This window comes from Oryctolagus cuniculus, chromosome 7, assembly GCF_964237555.1.
Source record: "Oryctolagus cuniculus chromosome 7, mOryCun1.1, whole genome shotgun sequence".
Taxonomy (NCBI): Eukaryota; Metazoa; Chordata; class Mammalia; order Lagomorpha; family Leporidae; genus Oryctolagus; species Oryctolagus cuniculus.
In genome coordinates this window covers 18,183,411-18,208,948 of record NC_091438.1, presented here as the reverse complement: position 1 = coordinate 18,208,948, position 25,538 = coordinate 18,183,411, and the positions used below count along the sequence as shown (strand labels likewise).

Here is a 25,538-nt window from a genome sequence, read left to right as displayed (position 1 = left end):
TATTCCCAAATTTCTATATATTAAATTAAGAATTATGAATATATGAGTTACTTTTAAACATTGTTTTTTTTGCTACAAATATTAATTCAAATAAAGATAAATAAGCAGATACATTAACATAAGAAGATTTTTAAAAATATTTATTATCTATTTATTTAAAAGTCAGTGTTACAGAGAGAAAGAGACAGAAAGAGATAGAAATCTTCCATCCATTGATTCACTCCCCAGATGGCCACACTAGAGCTAGGAGCCAGGAATTCCATCTGAATTGCCCACGTGAGTGGCAAGGTCCCATATACCTTTGACATCCTTCTCTGCATTTCCCAATTAGCAGGTAGCTGCATCAGAAGCAGAGCAGCCTGTATGTGAGCCAGCACCCTTACATCATGCTGTCACTGCAGGCAGAGGCTTTACCCACTATATCAATATACTGGCTCTGATGTAAGAAATTTGTAATCTCTTGAGAAGTTACACTGAGTTTAAGTTATTCAAAACCAGTTAACTAGCTTAATATAAGAGGTAAGCGGGGGGCCGGCGCCGCGGCTCAATAGGCTAATTCTCCACCTAGCGGCGCCGGCACACCGGGTTCTAGTCCCGGTCGGGGCGCCGGATTCTGTCCTGGTTGCCCCTCTTCCAGGCCAGCTCTCTGCTGTGGCCAGGGAGTGCAGTGGAGGATGGCCCAGGTGCTTGGGCCCTGCACCCCATGGGAGACCAGGATAAGTACCTGGCTCCTGCCATCGGATCAGCGCAGTGCGCCTGCTGCAGTGCGCCAGCCGTGGCGGCCATTGGAGGGTGAACCAACGGCAAAGGAAGACCTTTCTCTCTGTCTCTCTCTCTCACTGTCCACTCTGCCTGTACAAAAAAAAAAAAAAAGAGGTAAGCGGAACATTTATCCTCCAAATTGCAAGATCTCTTTTTTTGTTTATTTATTCACTAATTTGATATTGAATACATGTTGAGAAACAACTTTAAATGTTCTATGCCAGAATAGCTATTATATGCTTTGTTAATAAGTAGTCCATTGTTTGCTATAATTGGTTCACACAGAGAATAACTTCTTGAGGATCAGACTAATAAAGATGATGAAATTTAGCAGTTACAGATGCAGATTGACTTTTTAATTTTAATTTTTGTTAGTTTATCACAAAACACCTATTTGTAGAGAACCATGGTTCCCACAGTTTTCAAGTGATAATAGTTACATAATAGAACTATTTAAAAATAATACTTTCTTACTATTAAAGTTTATTTTGCTAATTCCAGTAGACTGTACTTCAAAGTTTCCCACTTTATCTATGGTTATTTAAAAGCCTGATAAAGGTGTCTGAGATCACCTTATGAATTTGCTTTTCTGTGATGGGTGATGTAGTTTCCATGAGAATATATATGGATTATTAGCACTGCACTAATTTTATGATATATCAGTAGCTAACTCATATCATTATGCCATTTACTGATAGTTGGGGAGAGAGAAACTTGTTAACATAGAAAAATAAGAAAAATTACAGTCTAAGTTTTACCTCCAAAAGATTTAGATTTTCTAAGAGAAACAAAATGGTCCTTTGTAATTTTTAAAGTGCTTTCATACTCATTGTAGTATTTGGTCTTTACGACATCTCGGTGGAGTAGATTTTGCACCAATATTGCAGATGAGAAAACTGAGCTTTGGAGGGGTTAAGTATCTTTTTGAACATAAGGATTTAAACATTCATCCTTGCAACAGACATTTGCTGAAAATCCACCATATGCCCCTTGTGCTCTGAGCTTAGTGGATGAAGAAATAAACAAGCATGAAATCCCTGACCTAATGGAGTTTACTTTTAAGTAGGGAAGACAAAAAGTAACCAAGTAACTTTCTAGTGCCAAGTGTCCATAAAGTGCAGAAATGGGGCTGGAGTTTTGGTGCAGCAAGTTAAACCACCACCTACAGCTCCTGTATCCCATATGAGCAGCTAGTTTGAATCCTGGATGCTCCACTCCCAATGCAGCCCCCTGCTACTGTGACTGGGAGAGCAGTGCAGGATGGCCCAAGTGCTTGACCCCTGTACCCACATGGGAGACATAGAAGCAGCTTCTGGCTCCTGGCTCCTGGCTTTGGTCTGGCCTGGACCTGGCTGTTGTGGCCGTTTGGGGAGTGAATCAGCTGATAGAAGATCTCTCCTCTTTCTTTAACTCTGCTATTTTTTTTATGACAGGCAGAGTGGACAGTGAGAGAGAGAGAGACAGAGAGAAAGGTCTTCCTTTGCTGTTGCCGTTGGTTCACCCTCCAATGGCCACCGTGGCCGGCGCACCGCGCTGATCCGATGGCAGGAGCCCATGTCTCCCATGGGGTGCAGGGCCCAAGCACTTGGACCATCCTCCACTGCACTCCCTGGCCACAGCAGAGGGCTGGTCTGGAAGAGGGGCAACCGGGACAGAATCCGGCGCCCCAACCGGGACTAGAACCTGGTGTGCCGGCGCCGCTAGGCGGAGGATTAGCCTAGTGAGCCGTGACGCCAGCCTGTAACTCTGCTATTTAAATATATAAAATAATTTTTTTAAAGTGCAGAAAAAGGAATTTGGAATTATTATTATTATTTTTAGAAAGATTTTATTGAATGAATACAAATTTCAATAGACACAGCTTTAGGAATATACTGGTTCTTTTCCTGTCCCACCTCCTACTCCCTCTCTCATTTATTCTTCATTAAGATTCATTTTTAATTATCATTATATATAGAATATCAACTCTATACTAAGTAAATATTTTAACAGTTTGCACCCACACAGACACACAAAGTGTAAAAGTACTGTTTGAAGACAAGTTTTACTCTAAATTCTCATAGTACAACTCATCGAGGACAGAGGTCCTACATGGGGAGTAAGTACACAGTGACTTCTGTTGTTGATTTAACAACTGACACTCTTATTTCAGATGTAAGTGCTCACCCAAGGCTTATTATTATTATTATTCCAAGGGACACTGGGAGACTGCAATGAAATATAATTTTCTTATATTTTAAAAAGTTCACTCAGACGGATTGAAAAAATCCAAAATCTAAATCATATGCATCCTGACTAGTCAGACTGGATAAAAACATTTATGGTGATAAGTAAATGCTGAATATCAGTCAGAGAGACTAAGAGATCATTCTGAATTTTGACTGTGAATTGACAGAAACTAACAGACATTTGACTGAAAATTTAGATTAATAATCTTGTACTCTTTCTATTATTTGATGCTTCCTTATATTAATAAACTAAATGTTCTTGAATTTCAAAACTTATTTTCCATATGCTAATATTGGGATTAATAACACAATTCCAAATTTGATTTTAAAACTTCTTAACTGAAAGTACGTCATTGTAAAAACAGAAGAAAGAGTAAAATGGAAGGAGGAGGGAGTGTGGGAATGTGGGCAGGAGGGAGGATAGGGTGGGAGTTTTACTGTGCTCCTAAATCTGTATATATGAAATACATGAAATTTGTTCACCCGATATAAAGAAAAATGTTTTCATTTTTCCATACTAGAATGTATGGAGAAAATTAGAATTGTACTTGTAAGTGAAAATCTGATGGCAGTCTCAGACTATTTTCTCAGTTTAAAATTTTAACTTTGAAATTTTTCTAGATAGGGTGGGCACTGTGGTGCTCTGTGTTAGGTACTGCCTGGAACACTTGCTGCCGATCTGGGAGTCCTTGGTTTGAGTCCTGGCTACTCTATTTCTGGTCCAGGATCCTGCTAATGTGCATCCTAGGAGCCAGCAAATGATGGCTCATGTACTGAGTCCCTGCCACAGGTGTGACAGACTCTGATGTCCTGGTTCCTAACTTTGGCCCTGCCCGGTTCTGGATGTTGCAGCATTTGGGCAGTGAAACAGAAAATGGAAGATCAATCCCCCCCCCCCCCCCCCCACGCCTCTTGCTATGCTTTTATACAACTAAAAGCAAATAGTAAAGTTTTTTTCTTGATATCATACTGCCAATATTTGCCTTAAAATGGTCTGTATGCTTTTAGTTTTTTATTATTTTAATGAATTTATAGTAAAGTAGCTCAGTTAAATAATCAGAAGTGGAGTATAAGAGATGAACATAGTAATTACAACTCTACTGTATTTAACGTAGTAAAAACAAGCTAAAGAAAAGTAAGGGAGAAAAACAAGTAGCTGAACAAAATAAATTATGGCGAGTAAATGGACTTCTATATAGTTGCTGACCATCATGAATTCAGTGAATATTTAATATTTTATTAAAATGCTTACAATTTATTTAAGCTTAAAAAGATCCCACAAAATAGTATGTGAAATAATTACACATACACATCTTTTTGAGAATGTTCTGAAGCAGTAATGTTGACTGTGAAACTCTCATAGATGAAATTTTCAAAAGTGGACTACAATAATATTAAATTATTTTATAAATGTCTTTATAAAAACTTTACATGTTTTATGTAATTCACATGCATTAATTTTTATTATTGGAATAAAAGAAATGGAAATACATTTACCAATTTATATCTGAGTGCATACATATTCACCCGCAATCTTCAAAATGTTTGCAGGAAAACGTCTACTATGTATGGGTCTTAAAATTCTTTATACCAAAATATATTACATTTTAATTTTATTTTTTCCAGAGCTGTCTGAAGTACCTTTATATCTAAAATCCTGTTACATTGGCTACTGTATTTCACTGACAGTCACCACTTTGTTGCTAACACTTGATGTGTGTGGACAAAAAGATGAAAAGAATTAGTAAGAATTCTATCCAGATGGCTCATCTCACTGCTCGGCTGCTTCATACACTTCCCCCAGCTTGAGGGGCCTGCTTTGTTTCCTTCCTCACTATAAATCTTATTGGACTACAGGTTCGCTTCTAGAAAAGAAAGAATTGAATACAGGAAAAATTAATGGTTGTAACGTATAGTGTAAGGAAGATTTTGTTGGTGGTTAAACAGTTAATAGAACAAGGAAACTAAAGAAAACCATTGATATCCATTGATAAGGGAAACTTTTTAGCACCTTCCTAGAAAAAAACACTAAATATTGAAAGTGTTTATTTACTTATTAGCTTTGATTATCTAGAAGAAATAATTTTAATAGTAAACATAAAATTTAATGCTAAATTGAATGTAAACTTAGTCTCAAACAATTCACACAAGTACTTTCTTAAGGTTTTTAATTATTTGACTAGGAGTAGAAAGTGATTTATGTCTCCTGAATACATTATTACCTCTATCCATTCAGAATTTAAATTTTTAGGTTTATGTATTTTCAAGAGTACAATTTTATTAATTTTTAAAAATTTAAGTTTAATTTTATTCCTAATTTCAGTGGTTAAATGAAGGTGGTTTGAAATGGGATAGATTATGATTAGCTTGTTTTAATGTATTAATTATTTTTTTAATTGATTACACATTTCTTTCCTCCGCTGAGGGGTATATATACATTTATGTTTTTTTTTCACTTTTTTCATTTTTAAAATTTATTTTTAGCTATTTAGTTTTTAACAGATTTGATATAGTTCATAAAATTCTATGAGTATAATGATTTTCTTTCCCTCCTTCTGTCTCTCCCTATGTTTCTAGTTTTTTTTTTTTTTAAAGATTTGCTTATTTGACAGATTTACAGAGAGACAGGGACAGATGAGACAGGGAGAGAAAGAGAGAGAGAGAGAGAGATCATCTCTCTGCTGGTTTACCTCCCTGATGGCTACAAAGGCAAATGCTGGGCAAGGCCAAAAACAGGAGCCAGGAGATTTTCCTGTCTCCTTGGTGGGTGGCAGGGGCCCAAACACGGGTCATCTTCTGCTGCTCTTCCCAGGCTACTAGCAGGGAGCTGGATTTGTGTTGGTGCAAACTTGAAATATTTACTTAGTATAGAGTTTGTCTTATGTATATAAATATAATTAAAAATGAATCTTAAGAATGGGATGGGAGAGGGAGTAGGAGGTGGGATAGTTTAGGAGTAGGTGGGGAAGAACTGCTATAATCCAAAATAATCAAAAAGTTGTACTTATGAAATGTATATTTATTAAATAAAAGCTTTCCATTAAAAAAAAGAAAGTGGAACAGCCGGAACATGAATAAGAGCCCATATGGGATGCCAGCTTTGCAGGTGGTGGCTTTACCTTCTAGACCACAATGTCTGGTTCTCTCTTTAGTTTCTGAGATAGCATATTTTTAATTTACATTATAGTCAATGGCTTAAATCTTCACAAAGCAAAGAGTTCAATGGGCAAAAAAGCAAAAATGATCCTAGTTTAGTGAGAATAAAGGCAAAGACTATAAACAATTATTAAATGGAAGGATGACCATTTTACCCATATAATGATTCTTAATAAGCTGTTTTCCATTTTAAAATAATGTGTTTAAAACTTTCTATTGAACTTCTGAAATAATATGCATTAATTTAAAACAAGGAGCTAAGTGGGGCTAAATGAGAAATGTAAATAATTGAATACAAAGATAGGATAAAATATAAGTAGATTTTATATGTTTTTTAAGTTTAAAATTCATCATAATATGTAAATTGATAATGTTTAATTCCAAAATATTTTGATAAATTAATGCTTATTTACTCTTAACAAGTAAATATGCATTTATTAAGGTTTATTTTTAAATTTTATTTTACATTTATGATACCATAAAACACAGGACATAAAGAAATTTTCAAATATCATAGCATAAGATGTCTTTTTATTTTTTTAAAAGATTTTTTATTTATTTTCCTTGAAAGTCAGAGTTACACAGAGAAAGGAGAGGCAGAGAGAGAGACAGAGGTCTTCCATCCACTGGCTCATTCCCCAGATGGCTACAACAGCTGGAGCTGAACCTATCCAAAGCCAGGAGCCAGGAGTTTCCTCTGGGTTTCACATGTGGGTGCGGGGACCCAAGGACTTGGGCCATCTTCTACTGCTATGCCAGACCATAGCAGAGAGCCGGATCAGAAGAGGAGCAGCCGGGACTCGAACCGGCGCCCATATGGGATGCTGGCGTTTCAGGCAGGGCATTAACCCACTGCACCACAGCGCTGGCCCAAGATGTCTTATAATAATTATAGACAGAGGCTGGCGCTGTGGTGCAATGGGTTAAAGCCCCAGCCTGTAGTGCAGGCATCCATATGGGTACCGGTTTGAGTCCCAGCTGCTCCACTTCCTATCCAGCTCTCTGCTATGGCTGGGAAAGCAGTGGAAGATGGCTCAAGTCCTTGGTCCTCTGCACCCATGTGGGAGACCTGGAGGAAGTTCCTTGCTCCTGGCTTTGGATTGGTTCAGCTCTGGCCCGTACAGCCATCTGGGAGGTGAACCAGCAGAAGGAAGACCTCTCTCTCTCTCTCTCTCTCTGGCTCTACCTCTCTCTGTAACTCTTCCAAATCAATAAAAATAAGTTAAAAATAATAATAATTATACACAGAATTCCTAAGCAATGGACCAGTTATAGAGTCAACATAGACTTGTATTTCTGAATAAAGTGTTTATTTTTATTTATTTGAGGGTGGAGAGATAGAAGTAGATAGAGAAGATAGAGATATAGAGGGAGGGAGGGAGGCAGTAAAGGAGGGAGGGAGGCAGAGAGGGAGAGGCGAGGAATCCCATCAATTGCCCCAAATTGTCCGGCATGGACCAGGCTGAAGGGAGAAGCCAGGAATTCAGTCCAGGCCCATCATGTGGGTGGCGGGACCCAAATACTGAGGCACATCCTACTGCTTCTTAGGGTCTTGTATTAGTCAAAAACGGTAATGAGGGGCCAGGCGTGGTGGTGCAGAGGTTTGTGAGCATCCCATATAAGAGCACCAGTTCAAGTTCTGACTGCTCTGCTTCCCATCATTTCCTGCTGCTGAATGTGGGAAGGCAACGGAAAATGGCCTAATTAGTTGGGCCTCTGCCACCCCGTGGGAGTACTCAGAGTTGTTCTGGGCGCCTCTCTATGGTCTGGCCTACCCTTGGTTGTTGAGGCTTTTTTGGGATTGAATCAGCAGATGGAAGATCTTTCATTCTGCCTCTCCTGCTCTCTTTTATTTTGTCTTTCAAATAAATAAGAATGTAAGCTCAAAAGAAAGGAAGAAAGAGAGAGACAAAGAAAGAGAGAGAAAAAGAGAGAAAGGAAAGAAAGAAAAAAATGGAAGGAAGAAAGAAAAAGAAAAGGAAATTGAGAACTGGAGCTGGGAAAAGAACCCAAGTAATGGTATATGGAATGTAGATGCCTTAATAGATGTCAACAGCTAAGTCAAATGTCCCCATCTAAAAAGTATTTCTAAATGCCAGATACCTAAAAATGAATTATTACTTTAAAGTTGATGAGTCTTACATGTTATACAATGTAAATAATTTACTAGTCCCTAAAATTTCATAGTTAATTTATATTCCTAAAGCCCAATATTTAGATATGTCCATACCATGGGATCTAATTCTTTGTTAGAATCCAAAGACTAAAAATGCATGGCATGAATATGAGATTTTGGAGAGAGATAATATAAACTGCCAATATGGCTATATCTTGACCTGAACTATTTCATAAAAATGAATTTGTCATTTTTGTTAAAAATTTTTGTATAGTGGTTCTATACAAAGAAATGTAGTTGTACATTTATTTATATTAATATGAAAAGCCTTCATTGTAGAAATGTTTGGTAGAGGAATATTGAAATACGGAGGTATAATTAGATAATACAAAAATAAAGCAAAAGTACTCTATGGAGACCAAATGGGAAAAAAAAAACATATTCATATAGATAGATATAAATGAGAAACACAGAAATCCCAGTAGAATATATGGATTTGAATCAGGTAGTGTTTGTTAATCATGAACCATAGACTGGTGAGAAGTCTGTGAGCTGCCTGTGTGTGCCAAGCATGACAAAGTCCAGAGAAAGCAGGGACATCTCACAGACCAGCTGGAAGCTGTTTATCAGATAGACTGTGACAACTACTTTCCCTGTCTGACTTGCCCATGTATCCTGTCCACAACCCAACCTCTGGCAATGTATTCTCCTTGCTAATTAGCAGACATAGGAGACAGCATGGGCTAATCATGATCACATGATTATACATTTGGGCCAAAGAGGGCCATTCGGAGTCCCGGATTTGGTAGTAACACAACCCCCACCCCCCAACCCCCTGCATTGGCCCAGCTATGTGGAATATCTTGAGAGTTACCTGTGGCTCTTCTTGCCCAGAGAATTATCTCCACAATAAGAAAAGGGAAAGCAAATCATAGGGAAACTGAAAGATAAACTTTAATGAGACAGAAAGGAATATGGTGATATACTAGCCTTAAATTCCAGATCCTCAAGTGCACAACTTCTCATTTTCACTTTTTTCCCCCACATAATGGGTCAACGATTGATATCCAGAACACGAATGTTAATTCTTTGAAGACTTATCTATTTATGGTCTTAGAATGGTGACAGCAATTATAAGGAAGTTTAAGAAAGACTGGGATTTTAATATGATAAAAGTTATTAGGTAAAATAAGCTAATATTTGACAAATGAGCAGAGACATAAAAATTCTCAACCATATCCTATTCAAGATATTTATGATGTCTCAAAATATATTATTATCTGATTATTCAATTATACTGCCATCATAGAGTTAAACTTGAGATGACCGAAGTCATTTTGATCATAACCACCATCATGCCCCCTAGGCAATCCTGACATATATTCCAAATGTCGTGGGGTAAATAAAGAAATTAAGATAAATTTCCAGATTTGGCTGGCTAGGTCAGCCCTGGAATGTCATTTATCAAATGCCTTGAATGTTACTATTTCTTGTAAAATTCGAGTATGCTCAGGTTAGACATGTCACCTTTGTCTATAAAACCGTTTTTTCTGCTGTTTCATGTCATGGAAATCCATTGTCTCCCAGCTACCTGAAACTATGCTTTTGCTTAAGTCCCCCCAATCAATTATACTTTGTGATATCTTGGATTTGTCTTCCTCGTTTATTTTCCACACTTTCTACCTTAGGCAGTTTTGGTTTACCAGGTTTTCTAATACAAGCACCAATTCAGTGTAAGTAAACCAAAAAATAATATTCTATGTCCTACACAGTTACATTTACAATACTTACAATACTTGTCATCCTTTACCAAACTATTCTACAATGGTGATGGCCCTGATAAGAATATTTTTAAAGAATTATTTATTTTATTTGAGATGCAGAGTTACAGAGAGAGGGAAAGACAACACAGAGAGAGAGAGAGAGAGAGAATCTTCGATCTGCTGATTCACTCCCCAAATTACCACAATGGCCACCAGGGTCAGACTGAAGTCAGGAACCAGTAGTTTCTTCTGGGTCTCCCACATGGGTGGCAGGGGCTCAAGCACTTGGGCCATCCTCTGATGCTTTCCCAGGCACATTAGCAGGTGGCTGGATCAGAAGTGGAGGAACCTGGACTTGAAGTGGCATCTATATTGGATGCCAACTAGGATGCCATTATGCCACAGTGCCAGCCTCCAAAAGGAGCCTTTCTAGAGAGCCATATGTAAAATGCAAAAATATTCCTCCATGTTTTGATTAACAAGAACAGGATGCAAGGAATACAAATGGTTTCTTTCTTTAAAAAATGTATGTATGTATGTGTGTGTGTTTATATATTTGAAAGACAGAGTGAAAGTAAGAGAGGGAGAGAGAGAGAGAGAGAGAGAGAGAGAGAGATTTTCCATCAACTGTATTACTCCTGAAATGCCTCCAACATCCAGCGCTGGGTCAACCAAAGCCAGGATCCAGGAACTCCATCCTAGTCTCCTACATGGGTGGCAGGTCACAAGTACTTGGGCCATCATCTGCTGCATTTCAAGACATGTTAGCAGGGAGCTGGATTGGAGGCAGAGACGCTGTGACTTGAATCAGCATTCTGATATGGGATATGGTGATTTAACCCACTGCTCCATGACTCTGGGCCCTGGAATACAAAGTATTTCTAAGAATTACTGAGAGAGAGTCAGGAAAGAAATGTTAGAGCTACTGTGGGAGGGTCGAAGAGTATGTAAAGAAGCCAGTAACTGCATCTGCTACCTAATTCTTGCAGCATTTAGTGTGTCAATTCCTACTAATTACATCCCAGTGAGAAAGACAACTAGATCTATATCTAAGTTTTATATGACAGTTTGAGGAGTGAACATTAGAAAAATGAAAAAGTGATTTAAAAATATCTTTAAGTGCTAGATAGTGTAGAGCAATATTACAAAATCTATGTTACTAAAATGTCTGATTTTCCCTATGAAAGCAGACACAATATCCTTATTAGTAGAAGCAAATGGGAAAGCAAAACAATCCTTTCCCAGTGAGTTAGAGAAATTATTAAAAATAGCTGAAAGGTAATAAATAAAATCGCTACAATGAAGAGGAATCATTGCAGAAACAAATCCCCAGCAGACTGTCCATTATTTTCCCTTGTAACACTGATCTACAGTTCTTGCAGCTACAGTGCTTGAGCCATTTACCCTCTATAGTTGTTCTAATTATATCTATCAATGTGATGCATGTTTAACTGGATTTTAATAGGACTGTAGCTCCTTGTTTAGCAGCAAGTTTAACAGGAGAGTAATTTATTGTTGATAAGGGATGGGGTCATCTTTGCCTCCTACTAAATAAGAATTGAAATGTGTTTGAAAACCACTGTCTTGGGTTAAGTTCCTGCTCAGAAAGCAAATCCCTATAAAACAAAGTGGTGATTATTTTGCCCATGTTCTGAATGAGTAGAGAACAGATATTAACATGTTTAATAACCCTGCCTGTGAGAAATTCCTCTTAAAAAAGCCCTGTCCAAATTTTTCTTCAAGTTACTTAGGTACTTGATGCACAATTGTCATGATAATATTATATAACAGGTACATTTCCTGCTTGAGGGAAGTATAAACCAGTAACAAATTAATTCTGTGAAATCATGAATAAGCCAACTGACCAAAAGTTGCAGCATTCATCAAAAGAAATAACATTGACATGTCAAAAAGATGTTAAGATTTTTAGAGTGGTAGCAAGGCAATTGAATCCATTACCACATGAAGAATTCTTTTTCTATTATGTTCTAGAGGGTTCCCAGATACTATTTATGATAAAATTCCATTAAAAGGTTTTAACTATATCAATGCAGCATGATGTTTTATGTGACTGAATCTTAATCATAATCCTTGCTGACATATTATCTATTCAAACGAGTAGGGATCCATTTTGATAGTGATGACAGAAAAATGAGTCCGTGTTAATCATTATATTGTCAGAACAGTTCCCTGAATATTCAAATGATAATTTGAGGCATATTTGAAAAAGCACAGCACTATAAGAAATAAAGGATAACTTGGCATCAGTAATAATGTGCCTTTGTTGTTAAAATCTGTACATGCCTTCCTTATCCTGTATTAATCTGGAATCACCATTTATCCTTTCAATTTGGAGGAAAATCGATGGTGACTAATATGAACGCTCACTAAGGCTCATGATGAAATGAATTTTGAAAATTTCTGTTGGATCACAAGAACACTATTTATGTGTATTTGTTATGAACATCTTGTTTTTTCAAACTATTCTACAAAATATATAAAGCTACTTTAAAAATAACTCATTAATCTTTACTTAAAAACCTTCTGTGCTTAGTTGTATGAAGGAGGGAAACAATGGAAAATTCAGTCTTGAAAACGAAATTTATTATATAAGTTGTGCAAGCAAAAAAATAGGACTTTTAAAAAGAAAAACAATATAAATAATTAGGACTATATATTTGTTTAAAAACTTTAGATAATTAGCTATCAGTATCAGCATATCTCTGTCAACTTAGATTTTAATTAAAAGCTTGAGATGGCATTTTCTATCTATGAGCACTGCTATACCCTTAGTCTTTGAATTTTGCCATTGTTTTGAGGCTATCAAGGCATAAGTGTTGGACATTCATCTTTTCTCATGATTTCTATGACTAGGACATGGCATGAACTAATTTCTGTAAACTTCTGCAGCAAGAATGTAAATCAAGTAACTATATGGTAAGACACAAGAGGGAATGAAAGGCCCTTGACCTTAATTAGATCAGATACTTCTTGCAGAGAAAGAAATATACATAAAATATACATAAAACATAACTTTACAAGATAGCATGTGAAAAGTCTTGCATATGTGAAGTCCAAATGGACAATGAGACAAGTCCTGGGAACCTAGAGCCTCAACCCACACCTGATCTACATCCCACCATATCCCTAACATCCTGGTGAAGTGTTGATTGCCTCCTCACTCCCTTGCTTCCTGGTACCCATTCTGCACAACCTCTCCATCAATGCCCTCACCTATTCTGTTTTTACCCCCTACCACTGATGGTGGCATTGAAAGTGTCAGAGGGGCCGGCACCATGGCTCACTTGGTTAATCCTCCACCTGCGGCACTGGCATATCATATGGGTGACCTTTCTAGTCCCGGTTGCTCCTCTTCCATTACAGCTCTCTGCTGTGGTCCAGGAAGGCAGTGGAGGATGGCCCAAGTGCTTGGACCCCTGCACCTGCATGGGAGACCAGGAGGAAGCACTTGGCTCCTGGCTTTGGATCGGCAAGACTATCAAATCTTGGGATAGGGAGTTTATCCAGGATTATCTGTGGCAAAAGTACCACTAAAATATTAACATACAAAGATTTCTCTTCCATGATCTTTCTGTAATTATGATATTTATTTACTATTTATTGCTGCTGAAGGTAAAAAGGAAATTAAATTTTAATTATCAAGTTATCTACAATTCATCTTTATATCCTGAAACTATAGTCTAAAGTAAAATTATCAGAGCATGTAACTGGAATGTGAAATAACCAGTGTTTAACAGTTTGTATCTTATTTTATTTTTTCTTGGCTCAACCATAGAGAATACCCAAAACTGGCCAGGATAGAAAAACATAAACCAGATTCAGAACCAATGGGAAGGGGAAACAATGAATGTTGAGGCATACAATGTTTTCTTAAGCACATGGGTACTGGTACACAAGGGAAGACCTCATGTCTGCCCACTCTAACACCCCTATTAACCTACCAGTCAAATTGGTGATATTTTGATAAGGGAAATGAATTGAGCAAAGTATTTTCCCTTCCATAAACTCACAGCCCAATGCCACTATTAACCCATAATGACCAGGAAAACTTTAAGTGTACTGCAACTTCTGCACTTGACTTATGGGTAGTAGACAATTTGCTGATTTTCTCTCACTGAGTTGCCTGCTGAATATGTCATGGGAAAGCCTAGTCTTGGGTAGGCATTGCCATCATATGTCTTGCCATAAAGTGATGTGAGATATATACTTCAGCCTCTGACACTTTCTTTTTTTATTTTATTTTATTTTATTTTTTATTTATTCATTTGACAGGTAGAGTTATAGACAGTGAGAAACAGAGAGAGACAGAGAAAGGTCTTCCTTCCATTGGTTCACTCCCCAGATGGCCGCCAGGGCCTGTGCTGCACCAATCCAAAGCCAGGAGCCAAGTGCTTCCTCCTGGTCTCCCATGCAGGTGCAGGGGTCCAAGCACTTGGGCCATCCTCCACTGCCTTCCTGGACCACAGCAGAGAGCTGGACTGGAAGAGGAGCAACCGGGACTAGAACGGGCACCCATATGAGATGCCAGTGCCACAGGTGGAGGATTAACCAAGTGAGCCACGTTGCTGGCCCCTCTGACACTTTCAATGCCACCATCAGTGGTAGGGGGTAAAAACAGAATAGGTGAGGGCATTGATGGAGAGGTTGTGCAGAATGGGTACCAGGAAGCAAGGGAGTGAGGAGGCAATTAATACTTCACCAGGATGTTGGGATATGGTGGGATGTAGATCAGGTGTGGGTTGAGGCTCTAGGTTCCCAGGACTTGTCTCATTGTCCATTTGGACTTCACATATGCAAGACTTATAAACTTCAAGTGTGCATTGTAATGAATTGCTAGGTAATGAATTCAGAGCATTTAACTCCAAGTATAAGACCTTCTGAAAGAGGAGCCCTGTATTGCTTTGCCCTGAGGTCTGTAAATCCGACTCTGAAAATAAAGCCTTACTGGTTTTAGAATATGTGTTACCTCTGTTTCCATGATTCTGTTAAAATAATAGTAGTGAAATAAATAAAGAATGCAATAGCAATTACAAAAATAACAGAAAGGGAGTCCATAGTAGATTACAAATTGTGCATTTGATCATAACTCACATTATTTAGTGCTTTCTATGTGCCAGGTGTTTTATATTTGAAATTTCATGCCTCAAAAACCACTCAATGAGGTATTTAGAGTAATAAACACACTGAATGAATGAGAAATGGGTACAGAGAAGTTGTTTAATTCTCACAAGGACATACAAGTTTTAAGTTGAATCTGATCAATCTAACATACAGCTGCACTCTTAATCACAAATAATAATGGCTCTCAAGAAGAAATAAAGTAGACAACAGAGTAACAAAATTAGCATATTTTTCCACAATTAGAAGGAAGGTAAATTGTCACAGAATTCTTAATGGACAATTTGGACTAATTAAGAATAACCTGAACATTCACACACATCTTCACTTTTAAAAATACTTTCAGAAATTGATCATTAAAAAAATACAAGGATGTCACTCCAGTTTTGCATTGCTGAAAACTGAGCCATCCTCAAATTTATTGGCTATATACAAGTGTTTGTTTGGTGTAGCCTTGGCAGAGTATTCTTCATGTTTTCAGTGTTAGTGGTTTGCTCAGTCTAGGCTTTGTGGATTTATAGTTTTCATTAAATTTGGAAAATTTGACCATTAGTTATTTTTCCCCTAGGATTTATTTATTTTGAAGGTAGAGTGGCAGAGAGGAAGTAATGGAAGGAGAGGGAGAAGGAGAGGGAGATCTTTCATCTGCAGGTTCACTCTGCAAATACCTACAATAGCCATGGCTAGACCAGACTGAAGTCAGAAGCCAGAAACTCCATCTGGGCTTCCCACATGGTAGGCAGAAATCTAGTACATGGACTATTATATGCATCTTCTCAGATTCAGTAGCAGATAGAAGGATCGAAAGTGTGGAGTAACCAAGACTTAAATCAATCTAATGTCAGATGTAGGCTTCCTAATTGATGGCTTAGGCTACTGTTCCAAATCCAACCCACATTTTAATCCTTCCAATTTTTAAAAATCTTTCTCGATCTACCATTTGGATAATACAATTACATTTACATTAACTTTCTGGAATTTATCCCACAACATAATTTGCTGTGCGATGCTGTGTGAATGTATTCTAATTTCTCTTTGCATTGCATTTGGAGTAGTATCTTTTTGAAGAAATAATACACACACACATATATATGCAAAATATCAGTGAAATGAAGAAATGAAGAGCTAGTTTTCTGAAAAAATAAGCAAAATTGAGAAATCACTGTTCAAACTAATCAGAGAGAGAGACCCAAATTAACAAAATCAGAAAGGAAAAAAAAGATGCTACAACTGATATCACAGAAATACAAAGAATAATAATGAATTATTGCAAACAGGTATATGCCAAAAAAATTGGACAATATAGATTACTGGACATGTATAATTTACCAATTGAGGTACAAAAACAGAAAACCTGAAAAGACCAATAACCAAAACTGAAGCTGCATCACTCATAAAGAGCCTTCAAACAAAAGGAAAATCCCAGGGCTGGATAGCTTCACTACTGAATTCTAACAAACTGTTAAGGAAAAACTAACCCAAATTCTTCTTTAAGTATTCAAAACAATTGAAATCGATTTCAAATGCATTCTAGGAGAACAACGTTACCTTATTCTATAAACCAGAGAAAAATGCAACAAGAAAAAGAGAACTGCAAATCAAATCCTAAATCAACAGAGATGCAAATATCCTCAAAAACTTCTAGCAAATTGAATGCAACAACAGATTAAAATGATCATCCACATGATCAAGTGGGATTTATCTCAGGGATGGTTCAATATATATTAATTAAAAAGCTTGGTACATTACAGAAAAATGAAGGATACAAACAATATGATTACCTTAGTAGATATTGAGAAAGATTTTGATAGAATGCAGCATATTTTCATAATGAAAATTTTTTAAATTGGTTAGAGAAGGAACACACCTCAACATAATCAAGGCAATATATGGCAAACCCACACGCAGCGTCATATTGGATTGGGAAAGGCTGGAATCACTTCCACTAAGATCTGGAACCAGAAAAGGATGATCAGGCTCACTAGTCCTATTCACTGTAGTTCTGTAAGTTGTAGTCAGATCCATTAGGTAAGAAAAAGATATCAAAGGAATATGAGTTGGAAAGGAGGAAGTCAAGTTATCCCTGTGTGCACATGACATGATCCTTTATATAGGGGAACCAAAAGATACCATAAAGTCTATTGGAACTCATAGGAGAATTCACCAATATTACAGGATATAAAATCAGCGCACAAAAATCAATCATTCATATACAATCAATGCTATGGATGAGAAAGAACTTTAAGCTTGGTCCCATGAACAAGAGTTATGACAAATCTTACATAACTTTGGTATACAATGTTTAACTGAGGTTGTGAATGATTTCTGCAAAGCAAATTACAAAGCATTAATGAAAGAAATAGAAGAACACACCGAGGCACCGAGAAAAAAAATCCTCCATATTCATGGATTGGAAGGATTGGTGTCATCAAAATTCATACTACCCAAACCAATTTACAGGTTAAATGCAATCCAAATCCAAAAACTAAAGAGATTCTTCTCAGATCTAGAAAAAACAATACTAAAATTCATATGGAAACACAAAAGACCCTGAATATACAAAGCAATCTTAAAAATAAACACAAATCCAGAAGCATAAGAATATCAACCTTCAAGATATACTACAGGGTTTTTATAATAAAATACCCTGATCCTGGCACAAAAATAGACATCAGGCCAATGGAACAGAATAGTAACCCCAGGGATTAACGCATGCATCTACCACCAACTACTTGTTGACAGACAAGCTAAAATCTCCCCCTGGAGAAAGGAAAAATTAGATTTCCACAAGCATAAGTTTGGAGTAGTTTTAATTGCAGTGCCTTAAATCTCAGTAATCCTTTTTTTCTACATTGTCTAATATGCTGTTATTCCCAAGGTACATTTTCAATGTAAAAATTGTTATTTTCTTTCCAATTTTTTAAAATACCATCTGTGCCTCTACTTACTATATTTAACTTTCATCTATTTTCTTGAACACATAGAATATATTATAGTAATTGTTTTAATACCCTTTTCTACAAATTTTATCACCTTTGCCATTTTGGGAATTCAATTAACTGATTCCCTTTTTCATTGTGGATCATATTTTCCTACTTTGTTGTTTTTTTTTTTTATTAGATGCCACATTGTATATCCTACCTCATTGGGTGCTAGATTTTCTTCATAATTCTTTAATATCCTTCAGGTATTTTCTAGGACATAATCTAATTATAGGGGAATATTTTGATACTATTAAAACCTTCCTATTAAGAAAAATTAAGATATCAGAATAGATTTTATTAAACACCTCATTTTTCTTCAACTTTGAGACAAAAACCTCTCTGAGTACTCTGCCCAATACTTCATGAATTAAGGGATTTTTTTCCATTCAGATATGTGGGGCCTGGAAAAACATGCAGTATTATGTGAACTATAGATATTATTCCTTCTAATCCTTCAGGTGATCCTCTCTCTCACCGCAGGTACTTTTCTTGCACGTGGATGTTAATTTTCATTTAGTGGGATACATAGAGTAATCTACAGATTCCTTGTTCCTTGAGTATTCTCTTTGTGTAAGTCTAAGTTTAGGCAATTTATGACTCTCCTTTTTGGTGTTCCTTCTCCTAACCATATTTTCTGATGCATAATGTCTTCATAATGCTTCATTCTTTTTTTTCACAAACATGGTTGGTCTTGGTCAAAATTATTTCATAGCTTTGTGTATTAGAAATTTTAAAAATGTTTATTGAATGGCAAAATGACAGAGAGAGAGAGACAGAGAGAGAGAGAGAGGTCTTGTATCCACTGGTTCACTCTTTTTTAATTTTTTAAAATTTTTATTTAATAAATATAAATTTCCAAAATACAGCTTTTGCATTATAGCAGCTTTACCCCCCATAACCTCCCTCCCACCCACAACATCCCATCTCCCACTCCCTCTCCCATCCCATTCTTCATCAAGATTCATTTTCAATTATCTTTATATACAGAAGTTTTACTTAGTATTCACTAAGTAAAGAGTTTAACAATTAACACCCACACAGACACACAAAACATACAGTACTGTTTTAGTAGTAGTTTTACTGTTAATTCACATAGTACAACACATTAAGGACAGAGATCCTACATGTGGAATAAGTGCACAGTGACTCCTGTTGTTGATTTAACAATTGACACTCTTATTTATGACATTAGTAATCACCCGAGACTCTTGTCATGAGCTGCCAAGGCTATGGAAGCCTCTTGAGTTCACCAACTCCGATCTCATTTAAACAAGGCCATAGTCAAATTGGAAGTTCTCCCCTCCCTTCAGAGAAAGGTACCTCCTTCTTTGATGGCCCATACTTTCTGCTGGGATCAATCACAGAGATCTTTCATTTAGGTCATTTTTTTTTTTGCCACAATGTCTTGGCTTTCCATGCCTGAAATACTCTCATGGGCTTTTTAGACGGATCTGAATGCCTTAAAGACTGATTCTGAGGCCATAGGGCTGTTTAGGACATTTGCCATTCTATTAGTCTGCTGTGTTTCCCGCTTCCCATGTTGGATCATTCTCTCCTTTTAAATTCTGTCAGTCAGTATTAGCAGACACTAGTCTTGTTTATGTGATCCCTTTGACACTTAATCCTATCATTATGATCAATTATGAACTGAAACTGATCACTTGGACTAGTGAGATGGCATTGGTACATGCCACCTTGATGGGACTGAATTGGAATCCCCTGGCACATTTCTGACTCTACACTTAGGGGTAAGTCCGAGTGAGCATGTACCAAAATGCACATCTCCTCCCTCTCTTATTCTCACTATTTTATATTAAACAGGGATAACTTTTCAGTTAAAATTAAATGCCTAAGTATAATTTTGTGTTAATTAAAAGAGTTCAACCAATGGTATTAAATAGAACAAAAAAAATACTAAAAGGAATAAAATAGTAAGTTGTTCCTCAACAGTCAGGACAAGGGCTGATCAAGTCATTGTTTCTGTTTCCATTTCACTTCAACAGGTTTCCTTTTAGGTGTTCAGTTAGTTGTCACCAATCAGGGAGAATGTATGATATATGTCCCTTTGGGACTGGCTTATTTCACTCAGCATGTTTTCCAGATTCCCGCATTTTGTTGCAAATGACCGGATTTCATTTTTTTTTACTCTGTATAGTATTCTATAATATAAATATCCCATAATTTCTTTATCCAGTCTTTTCTTGACAGGCATTTAGGTTGATTCCAGGTCTTAGCTATTGTGAATTGAGCTGCAATAAACATTGAGATGCAGACAGCTCTTTTATTTGCCAATTTAATTTCCTTTGGGTAAATTCCAAGAAGTGGGATGGCTGGGTTGTATGGTAGGGCTATATTTAGGTTTCTGAAGAATCTCCAAACTGACTTACATAGTGGCTTTACCAGTTTGCATTCCCACCATCAGCGGGTTATTGTTCCTTTTTCCCCACATCCTTGCCAGCATCTGTTGTTGGTAGATTTCTGTATGTGAGCCATTCTAACTGGGGTGAGGTGAAACCTCATTGTGGTTTTGATTTGCATTTCCCTTATGGCTGGTGATCCTGAACATTTTTTCATGTGTCTATGGCCATTTGGATTTCCTCTTTTGAAAAATGTCTATTGATGTCCTTGGCCCATCTCTTAAGTGGATTGTTGGTTTTGTTGTTGTGGAGTTTCTTGATCTGTTTGTAGATTCTGCTTATTAAACCTTTATTGGTTGCATAATTTGCAAATATATTTCCCATTCTGTTGGTTGCCTCTTCACTTTCCTGACTGTTTCTTTTGCAGTACAGAAACTCTCAATTTGATATAATCCCAATTGTTAATTTTGGCTTTGACTGCATGTGCCTCTGGAGTCTTTTCTAAGAAGTCTTTGCCTGTGCCTACATCTTTCAGGGTTTCTCTGATGTTCTCTAAAATTTGGTGGTGTCGGGTCATAGATTTAGATCTTCAATCCATGTTGAGTGGAATTTTGTGTAAGGTGTACGGTAGGGGTCTTACTTCATGCTTCTGTATGTGGAAATCCAGTTTTCCCAGCACCATTTGTTGAATAGACTGTCCTTGCTCCAGGAATTGGTTTTATATCATTGATCAAATATAAGTTGACTGTAGATGTTTGGATTGATTTCTGGTGTTTCCATTCTGTTCCATTGGTCTGTCCATCTGTTTCTGTACCAGTACCATGCTGTTTTGACAACAACTGCCCTGTAGTATGTCCTGAAATCTGGTGTTGTGATGCCTCCAGCTTTGTTTTTGTTGTACAAGATTGCTTTAGATCTCCTGTGTCTCCATATGAATTTCAGCATAATTTTTCCAGAACTGAGAAGAATGTCTTTGGTATTTTGATTGGTATTTCATTGAATCTATAAATTGCTTTTGGGAGAATGGACATTTTGATGATATTGATTCTTCCAATCCATGAGCATGGAAGATTTTTCCATTTTTTGGATCCTCTTCTATTTATTTCTTTAAGATTGTGTAATTCTCATCCTAGAGATCTTTGAAATCATTAGTTAAGTTTATTCCAAGGTATTTGATTGTTTTTGTAGCTATTGTGAATGTGATTGATCTTAGCAGTTCTTTCTCAGCCACGGCATTGCCTGTGTATACAAATGCTGTTCGTTTTTGTGCCTTGATTTTATATCCTGCTACTTTGCCAAACTCCTCTATGAGTTCCAATAGTCTCATAGTAGAGTTCTTTGGATCCCCTAAATAAAGAATCATATCATCTGCAGAGGGATAGTTTGACTCTTCCTCCCCAATTTGTATCCCCTTAATTTCTTTTTCTTGCCTTATGGCTCTGACTAAAACTTCCAGTAATATTTTGAATAGCAGTGGTGAGAGTGGGCATCCCTGTCTGCTGCTAGATCTCAGTGGGAATGCTTACAACTATTCCCCATTCAATAGGATGCTGGCCCTGGTTTTTTTATAAATTGCTTTGATTGTATTGGGGAATGTTCCTTCTATACGCAGTTTGCTTAGAATTTTCATCATGAAAGGGTGTTGTATTTTACCGAATGCTTTCTCTGCATCTATTGAGATAATCATATGATTTTTCTTCTGCAGTCTGTTAATGTGGTGTATCTCATTGATTGATTTATGCACGTTGAACCATCCCTGCATACCAGGGATAAATCCCACTTGGTCTGGGTGGATGATCTTTCTGATGTGCTGTTGTGTTCTATTGGCTAAAATTTTATTGAGGATTTTTGCGTCTATGTTCATCAGGGAAATTGGTCTGTAATTCTGTTTCCATGCTGCATCTTTTTCAGGTTTAGGAATTAAGGTGATGCTGGCTTCATAGAAACAATTTGGGAGGACTCCCTCTTTTTCTATTGTTCTGAATAGTTTGATAAAAATTGGAGTTAATTCTTTAAATGTTTAGTAGAATTCAGCAGTAATCCATCCAGTCCTGGGCTTTTCTTTTTTGGGAGGGCTTTTATTACTGATTCAATTTCTGACTCAGTTATGGGTTTGTTTAGTTTTCAATGTCTTCATGGTTCATTTTAGGTAGGTTATATGTGTCCAGGAATCTATCCATTTCTGATAGATTTCCCTGTTTGCTGACATACAACTCTTTGTAGTAATTTCTCAAGACTCTTTTTATTTCTGTGGTGTCTGTTGTTAATTCCCCTTTTCATCTCTGATTTTATTGAGTTGGGTCTTTCTCTTCTTTTTTTAGTTAGTTGGGCCAATGCTGTGTCAATTTTGTTTATTTTTTCAAAAAACCAGATCGTTGTTTTGCTGATTTTGCAATTTATTTTGGATTCAATTCTGTTGATTTCTTCTCTAATTTTAATTATTTCTCTTCTCCTACTAGATTTGGGTCTGGTTTGTTGCAGTTTTTCTAGATCCTTGAGATGCATTGATAACTCATTTGTTTGGTGTCTTTCCAGTTTCTTGATGTAGGCACCTATTGCTATAAACTTTCCTCTTAACACTGCTTTTGCTGTATCCCATAAATTTTGATATGTTTTGTTTTTATCTTTACTTACTTCCAGAAAGTTTTTGATTTCTCTTTTGATTTTTTCTATGACCCACTGTTCAATCAGGAGCATGTTGTTCAGTCTCCATGTGTTTGCATATGCTCTAGGGATTCCTGAATTGCTAATTTCTGACTTTATTCCATTGTGGTCTGAAAAGATGCATGGTATGATTTTGATTCTTTTAAATTTGCTGAGACTTGCTTTATGGCCTAATATATGGTCATTCCTAGTGTAGGTTCCATGTACTGATGAGAAGAATGTGTATTCTTTAAGTGTAGGATGAAAAGTTCTGTAGATATCTGTTAGATCCATTTGGTCTATAGTGTCTATTAAATCTGCTGTTTCCACACTCTGGCCTCAGAATCAGCCCTTAAGGCAATCGGATCTGGCTAAAAAACCCATGAGAGTATTTCATGCATGGAAAGTCAACACACTCTGGCAAAAAAAAAAAAAAAAAAAAAAAAAAAAAAAAAAAACCCTAAATGAAAGATCTCTGTGAGTGAGATCCCCATGGAAAGAATGGGCCATCAATGAAGGAGGTACCTTTCTCTGAAGGGAGGAGAGAACTTCCACTTTGACTATGACCTTGTCTAAATAAGATTGGAGTTGGCGAACTCAAAAGCCTTCCATATTCTTGGCAACCCATGACAAGAGCCTAGGTTGATTACTGACACCATAAACAAAAGTGTTAATTCTTAAGTCAACAACAGGAGTCACTGTGCACTTACTCCCCATGTAGGATCTCTGTCCTTAATGTGTTGTACAATGTGAATTAATGCTTTAACTAGTACTCAAACAGTTCTTTACATTTTGTGTTTCTGTGTGGGTGCAAACTGTTGAAGTCTTTACTTAATATATACAAAATTGATCTTCTGTATATAAAGATATTTGAAAATGAATCTTGATGTCAAAGGGATAGGAGAGGGAGCTGGAGATGGGAGGTTTGCAGGTGGGAGGGAAGTATGTAATCCACAAGCTGTACTTTGGAAATTTATATTTTTTAAATAAAAGTTAAAATGAAAAATCTGCTGTTTCCAGCACTCAGGTATGAGATGCCTGCACTGGAAGTGGCAGCTTAACCCATGGAGCCACACCTGCCTCTATATCAGGCACCTTGGAACAGGTCAGCTAGGCAGTTAGTGTGATTGATATGATGTCAATGGACACTGCTGAGCTGGAGAATCCAGTTTCAATGGGGTGTCTCAATATCTCTAAAGTCTCAGTGATTTTTCTTGATCTCTTTCTTTCTTGTTCTTCCTCTCTGCCTCTTTCCCTATCTTGCTGACTTTTCCTTCATGTGGCATCTCATCTTTAGTGTGTCTTCGCATGGCTTGTTTTTTTTTTTATTGTCAGTGTTCTAGGAGTTGTTAAACTGCTTGCAAAGTTGCTCAAGTCTTAAGAGTGAATGTTTCAGGAAATCAAAATGGAATCCAAAAATATCTTCAGACCAGACCTTGGAACTTATATCATAGAACAATTAATGTCTGCCAGATTTTGTTTGTTCCAAGGTCACAGAACCTGCCAAAATTCAAGTGGATGGACTGTCACAAGGACACAAATACTGGCAGGTATGGCTCATTGATCTGTGGGAAGTCAGTGTTAGAGATTAGTCATCAGAGAAGCAATGAGGGATATGTTTCCAAAGGTGTTTCCTATGCTGTTGTTTATATTAGAAACAAACAGCAAGGAAAAATGTCTACCAAGAGGAAACTGAGTGTCTGAATTTTGAATTATATGAAAAGTATATTTGATTTTGCATGTTAATGTATATAAATATGATACTTAAATGTGTGGAGGAATGTTAGTATATTTATCTCCACATCAGTGCAGGTGGAAATACCGAGAACATTTTGATTTTCTTCACATTTTTATTTTTTCAGTTTGAAAATCTTCTGTGATGAGTATGTGGAAAAATAAAAAGGTGTATTATACATAAGGTCTTTTGTTCTTTTGTTTATTGTTCAACTAGTACTGTTTAGAAAGCCTATAATTTGCTTTTTTGTACATTTTGTGGAAATATACTGAGGCTAGAATGTTTTCTTATCAACACTGCCTAATGCATTGTCCAGAATATCAATTGGTATTTGATAAAGAAATGAATAGTGCAGTAATAACATTCATGTTTTACTTTCTACTTGCTTTCCTGGATATTCAGAAATAAATTTTTCATTGGTTACCTTAGAATTGCTTTTGGTAGTAGGGATATTTCCCCCCATAGGTCTTTCTAAGTTTATTTTTAAAATTTAGCTTAATTATCTAGTTCTATATTAAAGTGAATTGAAATGCCTCAAATATTTATGTTGTTTTGGAAGGGGAGAAAGTAGACTTCCAGTTCCTTTTTAAAAATCAAGAAAATTTATCCTGAAGTAAGACATTCCATTTCATTGTGAAGATGATTAATTACCTAG

The 25,538-nt window shown here is 36.7% G+C and overlaps 1 long non-coding RNA gene across 1 annotated transcript in view; it reads right to left on the bottom strand.

Moving 5' to 3' along the window:
- The window catches only part of LOC138850488 (uncharacterized), a 456,990-nt gene that overhangs the window by 125,753 nt on the left and 305,699 nt on the right, over positions 1-25,538 (bottom strand). The gene's annotated exons all lie outside the window — the stretch shown is intronic.